The sequence below is a fragment of the Nematolebias whitei genome, chromosome 22 (genome assembly GCF_014905685.2).
Source record: "Nematolebias whitei isolate Nwh7 chromosome 22, NemWhi1, whole genome shotgun sequence".
Taxonomy (NCBI): Eukaryota; Metazoa; Chordata; class Actinopteri; order Cyprinodontiformes; family Rivulidae; genus Nematolebias; species Nematolebias whitei.
Window position 1 is genome coordinate 16949574 of NC_056519.1, and position 24259 is coordinate 16973832.

At 37.9% G+C, this 24259-nt stretch overlaps 1 protein-coding gene across 2 annotated transcripts in view; it reads left to right on the forward strand.

Annotated features, from left to right (window-relative positions):
* The window catches only part of chrm2a (cholinergic receptor, muscarinic 2a), a 111317-nt gene that overhangs the window by 40614 nt on the left and 46444 nt on the right, over positions 1-24259 (forward strand). Inside the window, exon 2 of one of the 2 annotated variants that reach the window (XM_037695916.1) lies at positions 3433-3583. The gene's annotated coding sequence lies outside the window, so the exon portion shown is untranslated. Of the gene's footprint in view, positions 1-3427; positions 3584-24259 lie in introns of those variants that run through there. The other variant, XM_037695917.1, reaches the window with a different exon arrangement.

A 24259-nucleotide genomic window follows, 5' to 3' on the forward strand; every position in this document is an offset into this window, starting at 1 on the left:
CAGCCTTCATCCAGTTAGGGCATTTTATGATTCGATGTGAAAATAAAAAAAACTTATTTCGCCACAGTTTTTTGTTCTTATTGGTCCTAAAAGTGAATGCCATTTTACACGAAGTAGCAGCCACTAAGTCCATGCACAGCAATGTCTCACGACAAGTTGTTATCATGACAGAACATCACTTCACCAGCACAGACCGGATTAGTACCGTATTACACTGTGTGGCCTTAGGGCTCTGGATTTATCCCATTATCACCTGCTGCTGACTTTCCCTCAGCTGCTTTGGCTCAAGTCATTTCTTAGCCTCGGATATAACAACAGGTTTCATGTTGCTTCCTCATGGCTAATCATGGCTAATGCTGATCTCAAACCAATGGAGACGATTGTTTTCACGAACCTGCACAAGGTCCAGATTAGGTATTTGTCATTGTAAGAGCATGAAACAAATATTTCCTACTTTTTTATGAATTTGTGGATAACTTGCACTCTTCATTAGTTTGCCACCACTCAAGAGTTACTCTAATACAGGGCAGTCAAACTCCATTGAAAAAGGGCCCAGAATTGAAAACTTATTTCAAACCAAGAGGCAATTTCAGTTAATACTTTAACTCCAGTCTATTACCTGATACTCAAGACTTTCATTGGACTCATGATGTTCTGTTATTTCTGCATTAAAAAATGTGGAAAATCTCAAACTAACTTTTTTGTTTTGAAAGTTTTGTACTAAATAAAGTTTGCTCAGTTTTGATGTAAAATTAAGAAGCAATAAAAGTATTTTCTTTCTGTGCATGCATGGGCTTTTTCCAGATACTCCAGTTTTATCCCACAGACCAAAAACATGCACGTTAGGCTGATTGGCAACTCTAAATTGTCCCTAGGTGTGAGTGAGAGAGTGAATGGTTGTCTCTATGTGTCCTTGTGATGGACTTGTGACCTATCCAGGGTGTCCCCCGCCTCTTGCACAGTGACTCTGTACATGGGCACAAGTCACCCCCACAACCAGGAAAGAAAGAAGCGGATACAGATGATGGATGGACCTTATGGGGCAGATAAAATCATAACAAGGGCCATATTCAGCTATCTGGCCTCGAGTTTGACACACATGATGTCATGTCAAGACTTTTTTTGTCTGATTTCAAGTCAGAAAAAGATGCAGCATTTAACACCTTTGAATCTCAACAACTGAATCGTCTGACAGCTTAGAGGCTACCAACATTTTACTGAGCTGGACTGAACCAACTCAAAGCTGTGGGTGAAGTGTGTAGAATGGAAATATATTTTTAAATGTTCTGATACTTTTTGGTTGGTAAATTTGCTTGTTAAAAATAAATAATCTACCTACTAATTTGTAGGAGGTGAGGTGACATCAATTATTATTATGTATTAGACCTTTATTTATACAGTTTCGTTCCCATTGATCCTCCAAGACTCATTTACAAGAGAGACCTGTTACATACTGTACAACATACAGTCAGATGAGAAAAAGAGGACACGAGGGTGGAGAAAGCAAAAAAAAAAAAGAAAGTCTCACACCATGTGCTGGCCGTGGCACAGTGCAAAAGATGGAAAAAAAAAAAGACCTTGCAACATAAACAGCAACATACAATGGCATCATAATACATTTATGCACAGAGGTCAACAAAAGCAGTGAGTTGTCCATAAACACTCAAAGTTCCTAAGTTCTGATAAGATGGTGCAGTGTCTATCAGCGTCACAATTCTGATAAGTCCACAGATGTCCTCGGGAGGGGATGGGGGTTGAGGCAGGCAGATCGTCTAGTTTACGTATCCTCCAGGAGCAATTTGAGATAAGTTGACCTGTCCAAGGCCAGCAGGGAGGCCAAATTCAGATAAACAACATTTGTTTTGGGCAGGCAGACTCTGATTTCTGTCTGACTTCAGTTCTGCTGGTACAATCAATGGTGAATCCAAACAGCCAGATTTGTGGACATTCCGACCAGTATGTGCTCGTTGGCTTTCTCCAAGGTCGACTCTTTAATACTGGCGAGTTCCAGGAGTTGCAACTGGCCTACAATTCTCAGAAATCGCATCCAGCTAACGGTTGAGCTCATTAAGCATACGAGTCTGAGCGCTTGAGGCACAAATTAATCCTTCACATAAGGCTGGCAGCTTTACCATGGCCGAAACTGCTGCCGATGTCTTCCTAATTTGTAGATATCCTAGATGTCTGCCGATTCCAAAAAGCAGAAACAATGTTATCATAAATCCAATAATGTACACATCTTCTACATCCTCCATGGACAGCATAGATAGTCACATCATCATCCACTGCTCCCAAGAATCAATGACCTACCCAAATGTGTAGGTCTGTTCAGGGTATGAGGGCTCTCCAGCATCCAGTCATCTGGTGGATTTTTTTTTTTTTTTTTTATCAATTGCGTTGAGACCAGCTGACCAAATCCATAAACATTTTTTAATTTGGTAGATGTGTAAAGAGAGGGTTTGAGGAGGACGATGGGACAAGAGAGCAAAAAAGAAGAAGGGAGAGGGAAAAGGTGAGAGCGACTATCTTTGTTGAGAGCGAAAGAGAGATAGGTCATTGTATGTCTCATGTGTTTCAAATTTTGTTAGTGTGTTGTATGGCTATGTTTTTTGATTTTGGAAACTTGCAACAAAAGAAATTCATCAGGTTTTTCCACTTTTGTCTTTGAGACTAAATTTCTGGGAGGAGTTTCAACAAGATCTGGCAATAACTTTTTTTTCAGCTTCTTGGTTTTGACCAAACAACTGCTTGTATAAGTTTAGACTATAATACTTGCTTACGTTCAAGAAAACATTTGTTTTTAGGTCAAAACTGAACAACTTTTAATTGCATAACCACAGGAAGAGAAAGAAGGGTCTGAAGGATTCTTCATTAGGCAATATACATTACATTTAGTCAATAAGCAGACACTTTATCCCTAACAACTTACAAGTGACTAAAGTATGCAATCAGTCGGCAAATTGGGGCAACGAGTGGAGCTGTGCATATAAAACACTGCAACATGTTATATTTCCACACTGTACAACAAAATGTTTAAAGCTTAAAGTGATATTCAGATCAGATTGAATCAAAGTTGATGAACAAGAATTGGTAACAAATACCATTATTTGATATTTCGTTCAACCTGGCCTTTTGAGATTTTAGCATATACAAGTTCAAATATACTCAATACAACTTATTTTTGCTTTAACAAGTACAGATACCAGATAGTCTACATACTCATACTTTAGACGTTTGTTCTATTCCCATTTTATTTGTGTTTATAAAATCCTACACCAACTATCTCTTTAATATTCAACACATAGATAAAAGTGTGTTATCCAACTTTTTCATCTAAACCTCGTCTAAAACTGATAAAAGGTAGCACTTTCGTCCTCATGTCCATTTCTCATTCTGCTTTATCTCTTCCCTTTTTTTTTTTTTCCTCCACAGTGGCCATGGCTATTAACCATGCGGCTGGAGCCAGATATGCTCATCGCTTCCTTCTGTCAAAGAGAAGTCTCTTTGGTGCTAAACTTAGTGCACACTCCCTGAATATGCCAGCAAAGCACAAGAAAGCTCAGCGGACTGCTTAATGCTCTTTGTAAGTACAGTCACTCTGCAGGAACACAGCGTTTACTCATGACACCCGGATCACATCTAACCCCAGGAGAGAAACTTATCTCTGATTTGTAAATGGATCATTTCCAAATCATGAATAACTTTCTGTGCACAGCCGTGTACGTTTTTTTTTTTTTTTTTCTCCCAAAGCTGTGATGTCCTTTTTAATGAATAGTCTTTGTTACTTTGGGTCAGTACTCCTGGTAAATTTTAATATAATACTCTTTTTTTTTTGTCACAAACACTTGACATTCTCTGCTTATACCCTCCTTTAAAGCTGAATCAATTCCAGTGTCACATGTTGCACCAAGTACTCTAAATTTATGCGCCAATTATGTAAAAAGTAATGCATTTAGACAAGGTAACCTGCTAAATGTGGTTCAGACTGTCACGTACCGTGTTTAATTTTATTTTATTTTTTTTCAAACCTGCACTTTTATGCACTGAAGCTCTTAGATGGTTTCCTGGACCCATTATTAAAGCCCGTGTGTGACTTTTTTTTTTCCAACACTTGAAAGCTGTAACAAAAGCTCGCCCTGCATCAGTAGATGGAAATGAGCTCTTCAACATGAGATGAAAGGGAAAGTTGGAAATCCTGACATATTGTATGCATTGTGTTCAAGTCAGACCAAGACTTTGACTTGAAATGCTCCTCGTAGTTTAATTGGAAAAGTTTTGGTAAAGCTTTATTAATTAGCTATCTTTTTGTGTATTTAAGGAGTATTTAAGTCATTTACTGTATTTGTTTTAACGTTCTGAGCATCAGGCCAGGGACATCTAAAGCAGTAGTTTCCCCAGCTCTGGTCCTTGAGGTACACCATCCTTCATGTTTTAGTTTTCCTGCTTTGACACAACTGATTTGAATAAATGGGTTATCAACAGGTTTCTGCAGAACTTGAGGACGTACCCCGGGTAATCGAATCACTGAATCAGTTGTGTTGGAGCAGGGAATTATACAGGATGGAGTTCCTCAAGGACCAGTGTTGGGAACCACTGATCTATACTGGTAAAAGTCTGCCTCTTGTCTTTCTGATGAGTGATTTTTTTGTCAGCTTTGTTAAAACCTCTGGACACTTCAGCACATTCAACATGTTAAATACATCTAATCATGACGTTTGGTCAAAGAATATGATCTTTCTGATTGAAAGTGAATTTTATTTAACTTAACTCAACAGTTGGAAGTTTTAGAAGTGGAATTGTGTCAAGTAGTAGGAGTAGTCAGTATCTAACCTGCATTAGACACATGTCAGTGATTTCTGTTTGGAGAATCTGTGGGATCAATTTCAATGTTCATATAGTTCAAGTGAAAGCATTATTCCAAATTTTGACGGTGTAAGTTTTGCATTGGATACATATTTATATTTTAAGACTCGTTAGAATCAACACATTTAATAGCTGGAATGATCATTTGCAACATGTTCTGGACACAACATATTTTAAAATAGTAAACCTACCCAATCAGATTAACTATTCAGTGATATTCACATAAAAATCAACTTGAATTCCCTAAACTTTTGAGGGTTTTTATGGTGAGAATTTGCACATGGGAACTTTTCTCCAAATTTTTCAAACAAATCCATTTGAAAAAAATACTATTCTTTTCAATGCAAAACAATGTATATTATTTAATATAAAATTGCAACTGTTTTTTTCCCCCCAGCACTCCTTAAATTGTGTTAAACAGAATCAACCGTTTTCAAAAGTTTGTGGAGGCCCAAGAAAGAAAACATGGAAATGCTGAGCATCTGCAGTTTCTTCTTATTATGATGACTTTGTTTTGTTTTCATGCTCATATTTAAAGAAATGTGTTTTTATAGTTTCAGTCTAAACTAATGCAATATCGGTTCATAATTTTTTTAATGGGTCTTATTAGCAGATAAATACTGAATATACTGTTTTTCTGTAAACTGTTACTATTTGAACTTTGTTTTAACTTTCCCAACATTTTGCACACAAAAAAAAATCTACTTTTATTATAAAAATGGTTTCCCTTTAAACTCAGATTTGACTTGTACAAAGCATGTCCCTCGACAGTCTTCAGTAAAGTCTTTTATTCCTCTTGTTCACACTGATTAGTTTAATTACCACCTACCTGCAACAAAATTATCTCATTTCCTTCTAGCTTTCCACATGACTTCATTTTATGCAGTCAACACACGTGCTTTCCATTTTAAGTGGGATGGCCTCGACGAAACAGATTTCACTCTAATGTCTTTTCGAGACACCACTTTTTGAAGCACATCCTCCCTGTCAGTTCACTTCATCCAACACATTTTCATACTTGATTAGACAAGAATGTGTTTCTGTCTCCGAGGATCAGGTTCAGATAATTCAAAAGCCGTCAGATCAAATGTCACTCTGCTGTGCCAGACAAGCTCCGCAGACAAAAAGAACACCATGTATAGCTACGAGCGAACACTTGATATCAACAAGCTCACTTCTCTCTTGAGGACCATGTGCGCGCACGTGTGTGTGTGCGAACTTTATCAGCATCTGCACATACACACACACACTCACGCCACTGTTTGATGCCATTCCACCAACAACACTGTCAAGAGCGTTCCCGCTTCATCGTACTGATGCTGTCCAGAATCATATCCCAAATGGAGCTGCTGCTCTTTGAACTATTCCATGTAGATGTGTGTGTGAGGGAGGGTGTGTGTGTGTGTGTGACACTGCAGATTTGTGCCTCATTTGCATTAAAGTCGAATGTCACTTGATGTGTGTGTTTAGATAAAAAGATCTGCATCGTTCAACTTTATGTCCTGCTTTAATATTTCTTTGTAATAACCACCCGCAGGTCCATCAGGTCATTAGAGTCACGCGAGTCAAAAGCCCTGGCAGACTAGCACAAGAGGGCAGTGCCAGCCTGTAAGGGCAGCAATTACAGAGGATTAGTCGCAAATTATAAGCTTTTTTGTTCCTATTCGTTACTCTGTCTGGTTTAGAATAAAGAACAATATAAAAGAAATAGACCAGCCTGGATAAACACATGGAGAGATCATCATTCGGTAGCTAATACTGGTGCAGCACTGCACCAAACAACCATTTGCAGCAAAAGAAGCTTGAGTACACTTTTAGTACTGTCAAATATACATCTCTCTAATGCCTCAGGCTATTAATACAATTGTTTCCTAAGTAATGCATGCATAAAGCCTCTTTAATATTTTAGGTGGACTAGATTACCAGAGGGTGGCTTCTATGGATTGTCTCTGCATGGAAGCCAACTGCAGGCTGAACAATGTCCTCTGATTTTTAAGACTTTGGGATGAAAAGAATGTTTGGAGATGCAAAAACAAGTAGCTTAATTGTTTGACTATATGAAAAGCAGCACAATTCACATTAAAATACTTTAAAAATGGGATGCAACATCATTTGTAAACAGGGAATTTTCCCAAGAGATAGTGCAAGTCATGCAACATTTGCACCCAAAGCATGTTTGCAGAGCTGACTGTCCTGCAGAGTGTTTTTGTTTTCAGTAAATTGTAAAGCATTTAATTCTACCTTGTGCCTTGATGTTACTGCAGGTGTTTTTTTGGCCTAAAGTCAGATATTGATCAATACGTTCAGCCACACTGTGGAGAAAGGAGGAGAGGTTGATATTCAGAGGTGTTTGGTTGGTGGGGAAGCAAGTATTGATTGCACTTAAAGTGACAAGATCGAGGAGGCCCACTTTGACACGTTATCCCTGTTGCCGCCAACAGACAAAGTGCAGTGCAGAAGAGCAGCGCCGATTGATTTCTGTGATCATGAATGGCCTCAGACCCATGAATCAGTCATCTAAGACATCCTGCTTGTGAAGAAAACATTTTTTAATGGCGTTGTGATAAGAACTGACAGCCTATTTGATTTAAGAAGACAAGTAAACACTGTGATAATGAATCGGACCCATGTACACTCTGATGAGCTGAGAAGTCCTCGCAGCTCTGGCAATTATACCCAGCGTGTAAAGCACGCAAAGTGGGAGTTTATTCGAGAAGGCAGGTATTGTGGCGCAACTGATTTGGGCATCTGAGATTTCGTCGTGCATAATTCACAGGCGAGGCGTGAAGCCGATATAGGCTGCCCCTGGTCTTATGATCATCCATCAGGTAAAATTGCTTTCTTCGAACATTCGGCTGTCAAAGAGGAATAACAAATGTAGCCATGCGTAGCAACGCATGATTACAGGGTAATAATGTCCCGAGGTCAGAGGAATGTGACCTCTTTGTTTAAAGGGTGCAAAGTGAAGCGGAGTCGTGGAGGAAATCGCTCGTATTCATCTACGAAGAAAGCTGTCAGGTTGTTGGTGATGTGGTGGAGTCTTTTCTTTTTACCTTTAAGCCCCCAGTATATTCCCGCGTACGTACGTCCACGCATACGTATGCGCGTACTGTACGTCCATGCATACGTATGCGCATACTGTAAGCAGAGGGTTCAGACTTCATGCTCAAGCGTCCACCCTGAGGAGCTGCAGAGCAGCTCCACAGACAAGCGGCATTTATCTTCGGTACAAATTGAGATCGCTTATTGGTCGTTTGCCAACACGCCTACTGGATTGATTGACAGGTTGGAAAAAAAAAAAAAGCACGAGCGCTGGCAGCCTCAGGGGTGTTCTGTGTTTATATGTTGTTAATAAAAATATCTAAAAAAAAAACAAAAAAAGAAACCGGGAGCGCTGGTCCTGCAGCCCACACATCAGACCAGCCCACCAGGAAACCTCCAGATCCTCCTGCAGCCATGCTGAACCGGAGTTTAATTTGCTCATGACAAAATTCCTTCATTTCTCACCATTTCAGTCATGGCATAACGTCCCAAACAGAGGAGGAAGCGATCGCTTGCCTTTTGGCAAAACAACAAGAAAAAAGGCCAGATCAGGGATGAAGAAGGAGAATTGAATACATTGGTGTCACATACAAAACAGTCAGTCCGTCACCGAGCAGTTTATTGTGCGACACCGCATACAGAAAAATTGAGCTTTGCACGGACATGACCTGCGGTGGTACGCTCATACATGGGAGTATACTGGGGGCTGTACATTTTTTTAAACTTTGAAATAATTTGTTAGAAAAGCTGTTTGGTATGGTGACCCTAAAGGTGTAAATGAACAACATTTGAAAAAAAAAAAAAAAACACAACAACAACAACAACAACAACAACAACAACGGAAAAAAAAACAAATTTACATTAATCCAAAGCAGAAGTGGTCAGAATTACATTTGAAAAAATGTTATTGCATTACAAAAAATGAAATTACATTTGGAAAAAAATGAAATTACATTAAAAAAAAAGGAAATATAAATTTTTGAACGATTCCATTTTTTCCAAATGCAATTCTGTTTTTTTCTTATGTGATGCCATATTTTCAAATGTACTTTTTTCCAAATGTAATTCTGTTTTTTCTAATGTAATTCCGTTTTTACAAATGTGATTCAGTTATTTTTTTATTCTAATGTGATTCCATCCACGTCCGCTTAATGTAATTCCGTTTTCAAATGCAATTTCGTTTTTTCAAATGTGCTTCCATTTTTCCTAATGTGCTTCAGTTTGTTCAAAATGTGCTTCCGTTTTTTTCCAAATGTAATTCTGTTTTTTCCAAATGTAATTCTGTTTTTTCAAATGTAATTGTTTTTTCAAATGTTGTTCATTTACACCTCAGGGCCACCACAGTTAGGAGGGAAAATACACTTCAAATGATCTAGTTTGTTTAAAAGAAAGTGGAAAGACTGAAAACGGTCGTTGGCGGGCTTTTTGACCATTACTCAAAAACGGAAAAAATGTATTTTCCTACAGTCGAGAGACATTTTGCAACCCATATTTGCTCAGATTGATATTGTGTAAATCCATTAGTATAATCTTTCAGGAAATCGCATGGACATTTCCAGAAGTGTCATCGGGTCCACTCCCGGGTTGAGTAGGAATTCAAATGTGGAGGGAAATTAAAAAGTGCCAAGACTGATGGAGAAAGTCCTGCACAGCCCCCAAAAATGCACCAACGAATGAACATTTTGAAGATATGGTTGGTAAAATTATAGTACTTCCGAGTAGAAGGCAAGTGAAAAATAATCAAAATAAAAAATAAGATGCAGTCACTGATTGAAGGAAAAATGAAGCAAAGTGTCTGACATGCCTCACTGATTGCAGTTTCTTCCATCCCCGTGTCGCCTGCAGGTCTCTGATTCCACGGGCTGCATTGCCAATTACCCATGAAAATAAGATGGGAGGGAAAACCAGCTGCAAATTAATAACACACACAAAACAGGAACATTGATAGTAGTAATGTTGCTGCACGTAAAAAAGACAAATGTTGAATGTATACAGGTATTAAATTCATTTTTACATGGGCAAAGTGAAAGAACCACAAGAGTGCTTTATTGGAAATGTTTTAAACATTCAAGACTGCCTTGTATGCAAATAGAGCATACCTAATCGCAACAAGTACAACTTGTTTTGTGGGGGTGAGTCGAGTACATGGTGAGATCTAGATCTGCACAGGACATTTTAGCAAATAAAATCTAGAAAATCTGCCTGAGCAGATTGAAGAATGCACTATTTCAAGCACACTGACAAATTTAAAGAACTTGCACAATTCTTTATATAGATACACTTTTAAAAATGAGTCAAGTCCAAACAAAAGGCACCATTTATTTAATACAGTAAAATTTTGTTCGAGTTCAAGAATCTTTATTGTCCTCACAGTCACAAAAACACCCATACTAGGCAAGACATTGATACATTAAAATAACAGTGCAAAGATCATCATTGTTCGTTGAGAAGACTGAAAAACTCATTCATTTCTGTAGGGATCAGTCTGTTCGTCCTACATCTGGGCTGCAGATACCTCCGTCCACATGGAAGCAACCTGAACTCACCATGGAGTGGGTGATCAGGATCTGCCAGAATCATTCTAGCCTTGTTCACTGACCTCACCTCGTCTAGGTCAGTGAGGTTCTGTAGGGCTACGCCAGCATAGTTGAGTTTATGACCTGATGTTGGAAATGCTCAGTTTAGGCTCATGTCCCTAAATAAATTACAGAACCATTTTTTGTTGTTAGTTGTAAACAACAGACTTGTAAAAGGGCTGCTGTGGATGAGTGGTTAGAGCAGTAGTTCTCCATTGCAAGAGTTGGGAGTTCAAGTCCACCAGAAGTCACATACTGAAGTGTCTCTTGGCAAAACACTGAACCCCTCATTGCCTCCAATGTGTGTCCCATCGGTGCATGAATGTGATAAAGCACTGGTTAGTCTTTGTAGAGATCTAGTAGAGTGCTGTATGAATGGGTAACTGAGGGCAGATTGGAGTGTAAAGTGCTTTGGAGTATCTTGATAAGATAGAAAGGCGCTATACAAGTACAGTGTATAAAATGCTCTCCTGCTTGACAGTTGACTAGAAATTGGATAGGGTCAGAGAGAGTTTAACCATTAATAAAAATAAAAAAAAGAAAAGCACATTAAAACCTTAGAACCCGTGTACGATGAGACCCATGTATTAGGGGTACATGGATTTGTACCAAAATATTGAAGGACTTTCATCACACTCTGGTGCATATCACACAGTATAGGTTAGTTACATACTATCACTAGTGTTATTTAAAAAAAGGACAGTTTTTACATTGGGAAATGGTTACAACAAACAGGTGTAAAGCATCTACAATACCTAAAGCACTTCACATCAATGCAAAACAAGAGTTTCATTTCAGATTATCCACAACCTTTATCCTGTTTGATTTAAATCAGCAATGAAGTAGATGTTTCACAGGAACCACCTGTGTATGAACGGCACACTAGTGCTCAAATGGCCAAGGAGCTAACTAACAAGATAGGAGTGTTTAATATTGTATATTTTCACCTTTTAGAGATATAACTCTGTTGTGTATTGCCTTTTTATTTTTGCTTCAAATCTAAGCCAAGTTACTGAAATAAATCCAATACAAGATTTGTTGTAAACAGTTCAAAATGGGTGAACATGACCGTCCACTGTGGACTTTATTTTACAGTAAAGCTGCCAGTTGACAGTGTTTTCTGTGCTGTACATGACCTCTGACACAGTTTTCCCACTAGCAAGGGTGGTTTGTTTGCGTGTTCCTACTTTTGGAGAGTTTACCATCTATAGAAGTAGGAACACTTTATTAACTTTGTTGCAGCCTCTCCAAGAAAAATTAAAATAATTAGTTTTTCTTGTTGTTGAACAGAATCCATTCAAAATTCTGACCTGCAAATGATAGCATGATAAAATATTCTTATTAGCTCTTGGTTAAATGTGAAATGATGTATTATTTTACATCTTTAGACCTAAAAGTCAAATAACCAGCAACGCACAATTTGTCCTTCACCTCAGAAAACCTCTGTTTTTGTCCACTGTTTGCCTCCCAAACTGAAAGAGCCCAAAAGGCATGCCGATGTTTGACGAGTTGGATGTGACAGCAGACTGCTCAGCCTTAGGTCCATTTACTGTGATGATTTCCAAATATATTCATATAATATACTGTATCTGTTCTGGTTAGATAATATATTTGATACGATCTATTTATTACACAGAAGAAATGGAAAAACATTAGTGTCTTCTTCGTTATACTAAAGACAGCTTTTTTTACATGTTCTATTTTATATTTTGAATTTTAGTGAATCAATTGCTTGTCTTCTTTAGTAGAGCTCTAGTAGCTGTGCAAGCATGTAGAAACCATTTCCCTTCTTGCCTTTAATTAGGTTGTAAATGTCAACATATGAGCCATTATCTTCCGCCATGTGAAGCATCCAAGCCTTGTCTGCCGTTTGCTTCTCTGGGTGAAGGACTGCTGTTCATCCTTTGTCACATGTTGACTCGGGCAATTAGAGAATGTGAATGGCACAAAAGAAGAGCCAAGAATAGATACCCGTGGCGATTCTCACTTCCTGACCTTCATTCTTCCTCATGCGCATCGCAACAACTGTGGCAGAGACATGGAAACCACCAGGTAAAGCCACATATTTTAAAAACGCAAACACTTTTGTGCAACAAATGCTTACCAAAATAAAATAAAATAAAAAATAATTGTGGTTGATTACAGCTTTGTTTCCCACTACACGACAGAACATTGCTAAAATGTAAGCTGTCCAAACCTATTTTTTTTAATAGCATTAGCATTTAGCATTATTGTTTGAATGTTTATGAAGCATTCACACTATTGTGATTCATTTGACGTCCGTACTTTGTTCCATAATTTTTGTGCCATTTCAACAAATTATATAGCAAAACATCCAGCTTGTTCAAAACAAGGGTGCTATGACTTAGTATTAGTACAACTGTAGCTTTTGAAATATTTAGCCTTTTCTGTTACTTCTTATTTTACTTATAGAAAATGAATTGAGCTCATTTTACATCCTTCATATCTTTAGATCCGTTTACAACCTTTCGTTTCACATTTTGTTCTGGTTCAGCTTCTTTCAGATTCCTTGTGCACATTTAAATTCTTTCAGCTACTTTCAGCTGTTTTTATAGCTCGTTATACTCCTTTCAGCTTATTTCTGCAAGTTTCAGCTTTTTCTGCTAGTTCAGCTACTATTTAACGGTTTTATGCTAATTTTAGCTTTTATGGTCAATTCCACATTTTGCACTCATTTCAACTTTTTTCAGCCTAATTCAGAAAAAAATATGCTCTATCCACTTCCTTCTGGTAATTTAAGCATCTTTTAGAAAATTTTAGCTACTTTTCAGCTGTTTTGGGCCAATTTCAGCTTTTTCATTTAATATCCACATTGTGCTCATTTCTGCTTCTTTTGGTCCAATTGGGTAATTTTCTTCAGCTAATTTAAACTTATTCTTCCTTTTCATCTACCCCCCCCCCCCCTTTTTTTTTTTTTTTTTTTTTTAGCATTCTAGCATTTTTCAGCTAATTTCAGTTGTTTTCAGATTAAAGTTATTTTTGGTCATTTCTGCTACTTTCAGCCTAATTAACCCTTTTCAGCCAATTTCAGCTACTTTTAGCCGTTTTGTGCTAAATTTAGCTTTTTCAACAAACTCTACTTTTTTTTTTTTGCCAATTTCTGCTCCTTCCACTTCCTACTGGTAGTTTAAGCTTATTTATGCCTTTTCAGCTTTTTTTTTTTTTTTTTTTTTGCCTATTTCAGGTTTTTTTTAGCTAATTTCCTAATTTGTTATAATTTCTGCTTATTTAAATCAAATTTTAAAAAATACATGCATGCTATCTTTCTTCTGGTTGGCCTTGTTCGTCAATTTCAGCATCTTTTTAGTCAATTTCAGCCGTTTTCAGCAAATTCTTCAGCAATAAGCATTCACACTGCATTTTCACAGGAAATGCAATTTCTCTAGGAAATTATGCTTTTAGCTGCTTACCTTCTCCTCAATTCTGACTGATGCTTTCTTCTCACTCAACATGTGGAAATAATGCCTGTCATTAGTTTATCCTTTGTTTAAGAGCTGAGAATTATCTCCATATAAAGTAAAATTTTGTGAATAAAAATGCTAGATTTGTTGAATAATACACTGTTAAATACCCACTATACGTGATTTAGTATCTTCTAGTGGTAAGATTAGAAACTACATGCATGCATCAGGATATTAGAAACTACACTCTTCCTTATCCCTTTTTGAGGCTGTGAAAATTTAAACTTCTTTAGAAATATAAAGCAAGTGTTAGATGTGTTCATTTTTGTCAGCTGAAATAACCCTTCCATCTATATTGGTGGTAAATCAAGGTGAATTGCAATGATTATTAAAGTGATGGCAGAATAGGAAAAAGGAGTATTAAAGCCATCTGGAAGCTGGATCGACCCATGTATTGTATATTATATTCATTTATTACACACATACTGATATTTCAAATGTTTATTTATTTTAATGTTGATGATTATAACTGACAACTAATGAAAACCCAAATGCAGTATCTCAAAAAATTAGAATATTATTTAAGACCAATTTAAAAAAAAAAAAAAAGATTTTTAAATATGTTGGCCAACTGAGAAGTACGAACTTGAAAAGTATGAACACAGCACTCAGTACTTAGTTGGGGTTCCTTTTTGCCTGGATTACTGCAGTAATGTGGCGTGGCTTGGAGTCGATCAGTCTGTGTCACTGCTCAGGTGTTATGAGAGCACAGGTTGCTCTGATAGTGGCCTCAGCTCTTCTGAATTGTTGAGTCTGGTGTATCACATCTTGTTCTTCACAATACCTCATAGATTTTCTATGGGATTAAGGTCAGGCGAGTTTGCTGGCCAATTAAGAACAGGGATACCATGGTCCTTAAACCAGGTACTGGTAGCTTTGGCACTGTGTGCAGGTGATAAGTCCTGTTAGAAAATGAAATCTGCATCTCCATAAAGTTGGTCAGCAGCAGGAAGTGCTGTAAAACTTCCTGGTAGACGGCTGGATTGATCTTGGACCTTAGAAAAACACAGTGGACCAACACCAACAGAAGACTTGGCACCCCAAACCATCATTGATTGTGGAAACTTTACACTGGACCTCAAGCAACGTGGATTCTGTGCCTCTCTTCTTCCTTGAGACTCTGGGACCTTGATTTCCAAAGGAAATGTAAAATTTCCTTTCATCAGAGAACAGAACTTTGGACCACTCAGCAGCAGTCCCAGGCGAGATGCTTCTAATGTGGTCTCTTGTTCAAGAGTGGCTTGACACAAGGAATGCGACAACTGAAATCCATGTCTTGCATACATCTGTGCGTGGTGGTTTTTGAAGTACTGACTTAAACTGCAGTCCACTTTTTGTGAATCTCCCCCACATTTTGAAATGGGTTTTGTTTCACAATCCTCTCCAGGATGCAGTTATCCTTATTGGTTGTACACTTTTTTTCCTACCACATTTCCTTCACTTTGCCTCTATATTAATGCATTTGGACACAGAGCTCTGTGAACAGCCAGCCTCTTTAGCAATGACCTTTTGTGTCTTGCCCTCATTGTGCAAGGTGTCAATGGTCGTCTTTTGGACAACTGTCAAATCAGCAGTCTTCCCCATGATTGTGTAGCCTACAGAACTAGACTGAGACTATTTAAAGGCCTTTGCAAGTGTTTTGAGTTAAATAACTGATTAGAGTGTGGCACCAGGTGTCTTCAATATTGAACCTTTTCAAAATATTCTAATTTTCAGAGATACTCAAGTTGGGGTTTTCATTAGTTGTCAGTTATAATCATCCACATTAAAAGAAATAAACATTTGAAATGTATCGGTCTGTGTGTAATAAATGAATATACAAGTTTCACTTTTTGAATGGACTTACTGAAATAAAATCAACTTTTTCATTATATTCTAAATTTTATGACCAGCACCTGTATATTTAAATTTATGTCTTACAAAATATTAATAGTTTTGATAAAAGGTGAGGTATTCTGTCATAAAAATCTAAATTTATTTACTTATTCATCAAGGTTTTTTATTTTATTTTATAACCTCCTTGAGAAAGATGCAGCTTCTTAGCCCCAACATCCCTCAGTTACAGCTCTAACAAAATGTTTACACCCCTTTCAAGCTTAATGGGCTCTCTTTGTTGACATACCTTTTTATATAATCATCACGTCAGTGTATACATTCGCTGGTTGGATTCATTTTCCCATAATTTAAAGAGCCACACTTAAGATAAGACAGTTTTTATTTCTTCACAAATGGTTTTGCTGAAAACGGTCAGGAAAGGACATTAGCTGCTTATCAATCTGTGCTGCATTCTCTCGCTATAATGACAAAAGGTATTATGCTCATGCACCATTTGCCTGCAGGGGGGTTAAGAGCCATATTGTGCGCAGCTAGTCATCTGAGCATTAGCAGTAGGAACACAATAAGGTAGCTATCGCAGATCATTACCATTTATCATGGCTGCTATCGCTCAAATAGATATCCTCATGAAAAGGCACACATTACCTCTCAGTGCGGACACGTTATTCTGTATACGATACATAATATTAAACAAACAATCTTATCACAAGCCATTTTCAGCATGGTGGTAATGGGTTGGTTCTCAGGTGGCAAAATTAGCATACATGTTACAGCTTGTCAGTGCTTGCATGACACGAAAAATGCAATTTTCTGCTCTAAAATAACTCAGTATGACAAAAATCTAAATCAAAAGAGTGCATGCCACTTCACCTGTAATTGTGTTGCTGTCGACAGACCTCGGGATTTTAACTGCTGGCGCAAAAAAATGTGATGCTGCTACTGAACAAGTCTGTAAAAGAGATACTTCACCATACAGTCAAGTCTCCAAGTCTTCCCTTGGAGGCTTGAGTAATAAAAAGTTTTATATTACATTTCAAAAACACTGTCTCTGAACAGAAGAAAAAAAACTTTGTGGACAACCAAAACAAGAATTTAAAGATGTGCAAGCAAATTTTCCTGAGACCTGCCCAAAAAATAAAACTCCTGTAATTCGTTCTCATATTTTAGCTGTAATTTCAGCCAATCGTGTGGGCATTTGCAGCTGTTCTCAGACCTGCTGATCTTTATAAGGGCACCTAAAACTCACATCAAGGAAAGCGTAACAGAACATTTAAACTGCTGTCCTTTTTGGAAAAGATCTGAGGAACTTTACCATTTTTAAACACATTTCATATGTGCAACCTTATGAAACCCAAACAGTCACTAAAGACAAAGGTCTTTAAATTAAAATAAATAAAAAGTTTCTCTCCTGGATTAAAAGTTCAGGATTTTCTCATTCCACCAGCGATCCAACATCTTCTGTGTGGACCATTAGAGACCACACACTCTATTCTTTTTACTACCGGTACTTAAAGCATTGCAACTCATAAACCTATTGGGTTTACATGAATGGGATGAAAAGCCTCAAGTTCCAATGACAAGTTTTAAAGCAGGTGCACTAATTTGCCTCGTCACTAATCAATCAAGTTAACTAATTGATACTCAACAACAAATACTAAAAGTAGAAATCTATGAAGGAATGCAGAATGCCACTTTTAATGTAAAAGTTTCAAGCAAACGCCAAAGTTCATGTTTGATAATCCAGGTATAAAAACCAACAATGTTCAGTCAGATCATCTGGACGGTTTCTTTTTTTTTTTGGCTGAGATGTTTCATCCTTCATCCAAAGGACTTCCTCAATCTGAGAAGCCACCAAACAAAACTGATTCCCCCCAAACAGCATACTCCATTGAGAAAAAACAAAAACAGTTTGTTGGTGCCAAGATGACCTCTGGGGCCCGCCCTCTCCCCCGTCAACTCCTCTGAGACAGTCATGCCAAAGTGGTTCAAAACACCAAAGTTCATGCTCAATAATCCAGGTCAAAACCCAACAACGTTTAGTCAGGTCATCTGGACTGTTTCTTTTTTGTTGTGCTGAGATGTTTCGTCCTTCATCCAAAAGAACTTCCTCAATCTTCGGGCTTCTCAGATTGAGGAAGTCCTCTGGATGAAGGACGAAACGTCTCAGCACAACAACAAAATAAAAGAAACCGTCCAAATGACCTGAACATTTTGGGGTTTCAAGCAAATCATTTATTAATCCTCAAGCAACGTGTTGGGGATAACTCCCAGCTACTACCTCACCAGATTTTAGCTCATTATCTGTATAAGTGACAGCGTTATAGCTGATTGAGCTACATGTGGAAATGCACAACACAGACATGCCATTACATGATCCTCCACCTTCATTAGCAGTGAATGATAAAATGCTTCATCATATAATAATATATAATACATATAATAACAGACATGTCTTCAGTTGGCATCAAAATATCATTGGCCGCTCATGTTAGAGCAATGAAGAGATTTTTTCAGCCACACTGGGTCCACAACGTTACAATTTATGACAACCCTCACTCCTGAGTGCTGGAAGTCAACACATCAAGAACAGTCGGTAATTTCTGAACACAATGAAAAAAGTAGGTGGGGTGGAGAACAAGAGATAAAGTCAGTCCCAGGAAATCCCAGTTGCTCGTCTTGCTGCATGTTCCTGGAATAGGGACGCAGTAAACGCAGTTATTTCCTCTCTGGGAGAGGAAAGCCTCTAAATTCGTTATGTGATCACACTTTTGGACGGTAAAATGAAAATGAAGCGATTGTCTGATCAGCCAGGATGAGAAGATTTTAATCTGCAGCCAGTGAGCTGCACCAAGACAGTGACAGATTTAGTAAAATAAATAAATAAAAGATCCCCGTTTATATGAGGCGTCGCAATTTAATTAATTAATGACATACATTTTAGCTTGACCAGGCAGCTAAACGGAGAGCACGTACTGATGGATAGCCACCGTCCTCCATTTTAAAAAGGTCCATTTATTGCGAAAATAAAAATAGCTTGCCCCGTTTACCTAATCCAGGAAGCCTTTTTTTTTCTTTCTAAAATTATTCCAAATAGTGATAAATGGGCATAACCAAACGTGCCAATTTTAAACAAATTATGAATTCTAATGAGCTACAATTAGTTGAAATCTTCATGGGTAAGATGGTCATGAAGGTTTCAGCAGTTTCGCTGCTGATGAATTAATTACCCTCATGCCTGAATCAAAATATCTGAACCATGAAGATTCTTTGAGCATCCTAAATTACTTCACCATCTCATTTGCAGACTTCGCATCACATTTTACTTGGAAAAAAATATATACTTTTTTTTTTTACAGTTTTTTTATTTTCAGCAAACAAATAAATAAAATAAACATATATATTAGAGTATTTTTCCCACCAACGATTTACGTCACTTTCATTTACCCCAGTGTACAGCTCTTATGAGGTTTTACTGTATGTGCAAATGATCCCCAGTGGAAGAGAGTAAATTAACAGTCAGGATCTAAATTTAATAAAAACATTTTTTTTAAAAATATTTATCACACTTAAAGTAGTTTATAGTGGGTGCGGTAAAGTGTTTTTAAAAACAGAGAAATTCCACTCTCCAGGAGGGCGGATCAAAGTCAACAACTGGCTCAAGCACAAAGGGGAGTCAAAGAATGAGCTCTCAAACTAAAATTGTACAGAAGTATCTCGCTACTTCGCGGTTCTATTTTTGCGGACTTGCTATTTTGCGTTTTTAAAGTAAGGATTAACATGAGGAAAAAACAAAAAACGTACACAACACATGATTGTCATATTTAATATTACTCATGTGATTGGGACAGTAAAGGATATTGTGCAGTAAAAATATAATGAAAAAATACACTTTGGACAAGCACTGCCATTTTGTAGTTCTCCATCAATAAGCCTACACTGTATCGCCACTCAAAAGAACTACATTTCCCAGTAGCCCAGTTGCCTTCTGCTGAAATACTAGAGGAAAAGTTTTGATTAGATTGGAAAAAAGTTCAGTCCTTATTAATACAGTGACTTCAGTGCCCATCAGATACAGAGAGCCACACAGAACCCACCAAAACTAGACCAGAACCAAACCCCCAGACCCATTGGTGAACCCGAGAGAGGTTAGCTGGCCCACAAGGACGTGTGCCGCTGTAAGTCCGGCGCTCCCTCCGGAGCCTACCGGGACTTTTTCATCTTTCTATCAGACCGCTCAATTGGACAGCTTGTCCCGCGAATGCCACCCGAAGGTCCCCCGCCCCCAAAATGTGCTTCAGAGCTCAAGGGCTGCACAGAACAAGACCCATTGGTGAACCAGAGAGCGACTAGCTGGCCCACGAGGACTTCAGGGCGGGGCACGTGCCACTGTATGTCCCGCTAAAATCACTGGAGCCCACCACCACTACCCAGAGCACCATCCAGAACTAGCAGGGTAGGTCCGCTGAAACGGAACCAAGTCGGAGTGGGACCGAGCTGCTGCAGTTCTGCCGGTTGATGAGTAAAATTTAGTAGCTACATACACAGTACTCTACGTATGTTGTTAAAAATTAGTAGGTTTACGAGTTTAGAATATTGCAAGAGTGTGGGAAGTTTTATAAAAAGACTATATACATATATAAATACTAAAATAAATATAATGTTGCTACTTTGTGGCTTTTCACATTTGCGCGGGGGGGGGGGGGGGGGGGTGCCAAAACATAACCCCCCAATAAACGAGGGACAACTGTATTGTACATTTGTCAGGTATACACAAAACACCACAAACTTCAAATATTGAAGAAAAATGTTTTAGCAATTAACATTTGGATAAATTTAAAATTTAGCAGGGGCTATATATTGTATTAGTCTTTTTTTATTTTTTCAGCTTTTACAAGACAGTCTGCATCACGAGGACTCATTATGTAAATACACTCTTGTTGTAAACCCAGTGGGTTTGTTCAGAGCTGGCAGCTGGGGGTTTAACTGTATACGGCTCACCGGAGTTTACCTCCTCTAATCTCCGTCATACACCTTTCTCATCTGCTCATTGTAAATTATGAGCCACATTCACAGCGGGCACTTTGCTAATCGCATTAAGTAATCCCACTATTGCGACAGGGCAAAAAAAAAAAAAGTCATTGTTTGTCTCCAACCCATCTGAACTTTACCACGAGTGGCTCCAAATCATCTCGAGAGCCACAGGTGTATTTTGACACCTGCATGAGAGACTTCCTTTGACAAAACAGAGGCAAATTTCCATGTGTAAAAATTACACTAATGATTAATTATTGAAAAACTGGTTCATATATATCTTTAATTCAAAATACAGGTCTCCAACGCTGAACTGGTGGTCCACTGTACTGAATGTTTTAGCTGTGTTCTTGCTTAAACACACCTGATTCATATAATTCAATTACCGGTACTTGGAATCTCATCAAAGTTAGCAGAATACTACGACTCATTCATTTCAGTCAGGTGTATTGAAGCAGGGAAACGGCTAAAACATGCAGGACTGCGGGCCTTGGGGGGTGATCGGGGTTGGAAACCACTGCTCTAATAGATTTAATCATAAATATGGGTGGGACTGCCGAGATGGGAACAATATGGACGGAGGTGGACAAGAATATAATTTGCACAGCCAAGAGACAAAAAGCAGCCATTCCAAGTGTGGCCATGTGTCTCAATGGTCACTTGGTGACAAAAAGAGTTCGGTAATACTGCAGCTGAAAATTCAGGTAGTTCGTTGCAGTTTTAATGAACTTTTGTTACCAACACAGCCCAATGAGGTTCTTTAAATCATTCAAAGTCTGAAAAATACGGTAGTTTTTCTCCTCTTTCACAGTTCCTGTTCTATTATTTTAGTGAGAATTTGTCTCTAAACACAACTTAAGTTAAAACTAAAGACTAAAAGGGTGACTTATTGACAAAGTTCTACTTTAATGTTGGTGTAAGGCTTGAGGGCAGAGACAAAACCTTACGGGCTTAAAAACAGCCAGGTCAGAAGAAAAAAAAAAAAAAGTTAAATAAACAGATATGATCCAAAAGTTGCCGAACTCTGATTGTATTTATTTTTTTTTAATGTACACTTTTCATTAACATTGCTCATGCAGAACAGAAGGACATGGTTTCCACTTTCTTCAACCACCCACAAGAAAGAGAACCTCTTCCTGTTTTTTTTTTTTTAAACCACCCAGCTTTTAAAACATTAGCCTGTACCATTTCTAATTACGAGGGGTGGAGCCAACATTTGCATTTTCTATATGCAAAAATACACACAGTTAACTAAATTAAACCTCTAGAAAAAAAAAAAACATTTACATATTCACATTCAATTTTAATTGAAAGCTAAACAACAATCCAAACCCAATCAGAATCCAAAACATGCATTCAACCTTTATTTAACATCTCCCCTCCTTCTCAGTCAGTGTGGATTTTCCCAATAAAGCTCATTGTAAACACCTGTTCCTTGACAGCACTGCTCATGGGTGTGCTTCCATGGCAACACATGACCCGGTGACCTCAAAAAGAAGGAGAGAGTGATCAGAGCCACAAAATCCTACAGTTAAATTAATAAATTGATCATCTTGTTTAAACATTTTCCCAAATACAAACAAAAATACATTTATGAATTAAGTTCATTTAGAGCATAGAAAGTGCACAAATACAGCACCTGTTAGTGAGGGGGTGAATAATCATTGCAAGATGATTACACCAATCACTCTCTCACTCACACCTAGAGACAATTTAGAGTTACCAATCAGCCTAACATGGATGTTTTTGGTCTGTGGGAGGATTAAGGATGATTATCTCAAATAAAACACGTAAATATTATAACGGTCATTTATTACACATACTGAGCTAAGATTTGCTGTGCTGTGATACGATGCCATCACTTAAGAGTGCACAACATCTTTGTTTAAAACCTTTGCAATGCAATGCACCGAGCCAAACGCATTCATTCAAGGAATGCAAGTGCCAGTAATTCAATATGTTCAATAATCTAACATGAAATCAAAATTTTGAAACGGGGTAAAGTGGCAGTAAATTAAATGAATTGAACAACACAGGAAGATAATTAGGACATACTTGTTCGTGTTCAACAAATAAAATTAATACAGATTACCTGATGTCCAAAGCTCAAGATTGTATCTTCACTGCTGAGCAGATTTGATTACAATAAATCACAAAGCTCTATTTATCATATAAGAAACTTTGTTTCTCTCTGTGATTAAATAGCAGTACCTCTGTAACTGATTTAATGACGCTGGTTTTGCAGCTTGTTACCATCTAAATTGCGAATAACTGGATGGTGAGTTCAACATTTAATTGCAGTAAAATCTTGCTGTTTTCGATCTCGACTGTTGCTCAGAAATAAATGAGAAATGATCAGGGTTCTGCTGCTGTTAGGGCCTCTCATTGCTGCCTTTGATGACTCGGTTGCGGAGGCAGTGATTTAGGGGGATTTGGCATTTGTATAATCTTGGCAACATGCTGCATTAATTGGATGTGATCAACATTCCCCAGCCTGGTCATTTCTCACATGTTCATCCTGTCTCTTTGCTCCGGCTTTATGTGCGCTACAGTTTTCCTAACCATTATCCTTGGTGTCCAATTCATCTTGGCCAATTTGAAGGGCAGCAAAATGAAGAATGTCCTATCTAATCAATATTCCACCAGATGCACTGTCAAATATTCACATGTCAAATATTCATCATCGCAGCCCGGCATGACTTTTTGTGTGTCGTTCGGAGGATTAGCACATGATCGCCACTGCATCACCTTTAATTTTCATTTTCAGAATTAGATTCTCCGCTTATTTAATAAGCTAGAGTTCAAACACGCCCTGACAGAGTGATCCTTGAGTTTCAAATTAAGGCCAAAAGCATCGCCTGGTGTCATCACTCCTGCTGCCTTCACTTACAACTCTCATTATAAACGTTGATTACAGTTATGTCGGCAGGCCGAGACCAGAACTTAGATTTCATCTATTTGTGCCACAGTTCAGACAATAAACACTCGCAATCATTCATCTTGTGTTGCAAGCTCAAGGTCCTCGTATCTGTTGCGTCAGCTGTCTGCGAGTTCATAATTCAAATGACATTTGGGTGGTGACTTTAATTATTTTCTTGCTGTCAAATGAGGATCAAAGGCCACAGACAGAAATGGAACACCACGAGCAACCCATAATTACAAATTATAGTTCTGAATGAATGTGTAAAAGTGCCTTTATTGTGTGGCAAAACAGCACGAAAGAGTTAAGTACTTAAATGTTTGTGTGTGTGTGCACGCAAAGGTTCAAATTCAATGGTTCTAATACTAAATAAGTATGCCATTAGAATAACTGAAAAAGAAAACTATTTCAGAGGATAAAAGTATGGATTTAACCAGTAAATTAAGAGATTTATCAATCAGTATTCTTTTATGTTATCGGCTGATAAAAACATAAAACAGGCAAAATTG